General features: G+C 38.1%; 1 protein-coding gene across 3 annotated transcripts in view; it reads right to left on the minus strand.

Annotated features, from left to right (window-relative positions):
• Positions 1–1281, minus strand: part of LOC307018599 (voltage-dependent R-type calcium channel subunit alpha-1E-like) — a 54048-nt gene extending 52767 nt beyond the window's left edge. For all 3 annotated transcript variants that reach the window (XR_013802460.1, XM_079648914.1, XM_079648913.1), the window contains exon 1: positions 1127–1281. The gene's annotated coding sequence lies outside the window, so the exon portion shown is untranslated. The remainder of the gene's footprint in view (positions 1–1126) is intronic.
• Between the last annotated feature and the right edge of the window lie 2359 nt (positions 1282–3640).

Below are 3640 nucleotides of genomic sequence, written 5' to 3' on the forward strand. Positions count from 1 at the left end.
TGTATGGAGATCATATTATTTGTTTTGTATTATTTAAATGAAAAGAGGTAGGCGCAACAGGTCTGCTCATTATAATTGCTGGTCTGGTGTGCGCGCGATTTGCCTCGAGACATAGATATGTACCACTAGATGGTGGACTAAAGCTGCATACCTGACACACAGCAGGTGCATTGAATGAGAATTGTACATTAAAGATATTAACTACAGAGTTATAACTTCATTGCATCCGGAAATGCCTTTTTGCAGGTAAGTAAATACGTTTTTGCGTATACAGTAAGAGTCGGCTAAGGCTGTTTGGTGACCGTGACTGAGTACCTCCATGATATACATTTTCAACACAATCAAATACATTTAAACCAGAAGAAGGCTATCAATTCAATAAAGTTACCTGGATTTCACTCTTGTTTAGTAGTTTCCTTCATAATTAAAGTAAACATTTTGTAATGTAAATGAACGAATTGAAGATGAGGTTGAAAGTAAGTGGAAGTTTCAAAAAACAATTGTTAAACATATGTTAATATACTTCAACCAAACCAATAAATATTTGACCAAAACAAACATGCATTCAGGTAACACTAATGATGTAAAAGGTGTAATGTGTAACGTCCATTTTACAACAAAAGTGTTAGAAATAATCAAATCATTATGCTTGACTATAATGTATAGGCTACGACAAGTAGCAAAGTTTTAACAGATCCCCTCTTCCCAAGAAAACAGTCTTAAATTGTATATCCGCTTATGTCTGACTTTACTGTCTTGTATCTTTGCAAAGTTAGTCCTAGAGAAGTGATTTCACAAACCCTCTTCCGAAGTGGAAGACTATTTTGCATTTCCCTAAACTGATGGTTTAGGCACGTCACAAAGCAGAAACAGCCAATCACATGTCAACAGGAAACAGAGCGCACCTGTCATTAGTTAGAGTTAGAATTAGCATAGTCAAAGTTTTTACAGTAGAAATTATACAGTTTTTAAAATGTAAATATAACCGCCCCCTAGAGCTTCTTTACTTATCTACCAACCAAATTCCACCAAAAAATAATGCATTTTTCCACAACCATTTAGCGTAATGTGCCAGCAACAAGCTAGCAATCAACATAAACAAATTAAAGATGCTAACTACACTTACCATTCTGGTATCCTCTAGTCGCTGATTGTGGGAAACAGTCTCTTCCTCAGAGTCAAACTAATATGCTTTAATCCTTTCAGGTGTTTCCTCTTATATCAAAATAAAGCAGACACTGATGTTCATTGTTTTTTTAATCTGGAGCTCGCGCCGGCATGACGCGCTCTCTCAATACTAGCGCGAGCAGCGGTGGGCGGGGCGAACCCAGATCCTGAATATATGAATAGGTGCTACCAACCTCAGTTATATTCAGTCTATGTTATTAAATCAGACACATTTTTAGTCCATCGGTTAAAAAAATTTTTAGAACCCCAAATAAACAAAATATAAATCATAGCAATCAAGTGTGTCTCAGAGCTAAGAAAAAGTAAACTGAGGTATACAAGATATAAAATCTGCAAAACTGTCACCCAGATGGATGTTGCACTATTATATAATTGAACACGCATAAAATGTGTGAACATGTTTAGTACACTTAGATTAAACACAACGTTTCATTATGTGTGCTTTTGAACTTTATCAATGCCTAACTTCCCTGACTGTTGGGAAAGTAATGTAAACAGATCCAACATCAACAAACATGCATACAATATATATATATGCAATTTAAAAAGGCTCAAGAAAGGTAAGGGTTTCAGTAGAAAACATGTTTTATGCTCTTCTCAGACACAAAATGTGTATCTGTGCTATATTATGCAACTAGGACAGAGAATATTTTTTCTTTGATTAAAACAGTGTAATAATGGTTCTTAATTAAAAGGTCAGTTGTGTTCATTTTAACCAATTCTGTTATTCCCTAAACTGAGGAAGAGGTGTTAGCTTTGGGAATGAGAGCGCTGCAGAAACCATCTGCTACCCCACCACTGAAGGGTAAATGAAGACTTCAAGTGCTAACTGTTTCTCTATTCATTTTTTGCCCTGGGACAGCTTTCCAAATCGTTGTCTTAATCAAGGTTATAATGTTCTTTAAATATCCAGAGTCCCCAATTTAATCTATTAAAATATCTCTATAAACGGTATCTCAGAAGTTGTTGTCAGATATGTCTCTGAGGGTTTCGTGATAGGAAAAACACTGACTATTTTCCAATGTACCGATGCAATATTGTGTGAATTATACATGGATTTATGTAATCTAGTTGAATCATCTCTGTGAGGAAATAATTGCCATCTTATCCCCGAGGCACGCGGCCAAGTGGATGCATGACGTGGAGACGCCAAGCAGAGAAATGGCTGCCATTGAAAGAACGGGGGGAAAAAAGATGTTAGAAATAAACCATCAGGTGTGTGTGTGTGTGTGTGTGTGTGTGTGTGTGTGTGTGTGTGTGTGTGTGTGTGTGTGTGTGTGTGTGTGTGTGTGTGTGTGTGTGTGTGTGTGTGTGTGTGTGTGTGTGTGTGTGTGTGTGTGTGTGTGTGTGTGTGTGTGTGTGTGTGTGTGTGGGAGGGCCATCATGCTGTTCGATGGTGAGACAGTTGGTAGTAAATGGTTGGCAAATCAAATCTGGTCTGGCTTGAGAGGCCGGCCTGAGGGTAAACATCAGGTTCCCCTTATTTTGTTTGCTGGTTCACATTCGAAAGATTGCTGTAGGGTGTGATGTTGTGTTTTCTTTTAATCCTAAACTCACATTATTAATTATCTAACCTTTTGTAAATTGAGAGTATGGAGATGAGTCTTTATTAGGTATTAGGAAATGCAAAGATGAACTGCTGGCTAAATAAATCTCTCTGACGTGAATTAATCTGCAGGCCTGCACTGTTAAAAGTGAGCTTTAGAAAAAAATGAAAGAATCCTATTCAATTAATTTAAACATCCTTGAGTTGCGATCACCTGGCATTTGCTTTTGTTTTAGCTTCATTCTGTCAAAGTGTGAAGTTTAGTTATTTCACAGATGTTGAAGTTTCTTCTGTGTTCAGGCTTTTGGTTCATAACTCCCTTAAATTGAAGCAATTCTCACTTGAGTGGTGAACAGTTCAACCAAAGAATGCTTTTTTTTTGTCTTTCAGTTTTTTAATATCATATTTTTATGTCAGAAAACCATTCCAAGAAAAATACAAAAATGTATGGTAGAAATGAAACTTCTAAAGTCTGTTATAGCAAAGTGTATTAACCATAACGCAGCATCCACACAGCAGCGTGCGTTGAAGCTTGCCGGCGGGCGTGTCTGAAGCTCGACCAACAACCAATCACATGAATCTCCCGCCCCGGACACACAAGCACGTGGTTTGATTGGCTAGAGCTTGTGCCTAGCTTTGCCTCCGTTCAAAAGTGCTCGCTTCAAAAGTTGAGAAAAATTAACCTTTTCAAGCTTCGGTGGAAGCGTCATCAAATCAAATCATATGCCAGTACAAGCTCAAGCCAATCAAACCGTGTGCTTGTGTGTCCGGGGCGGGAGATTCATGTGATTGGTAGTTGGTCGAGCTTCAGACACGCCCGCCGGCAAGCTTCAACGCACGCTGCCAGGAAAACTTCCATTTGAAAGATGCCAAATGATCTCAAGAAAACCTGGTCAAAACATCACA

Source organism: Notothenia rossii (assembly GCF_949606895.1).
Source record: "Notothenia rossii genome assembly, chromosome: 9".
In the NCBI taxonomy this organism is placed as follows: Eukaryota; Metazoa; Chordata; class Actinopteri; order Perciformes; family Nototheniidae; genus Notothenia; species Notothenia rossii.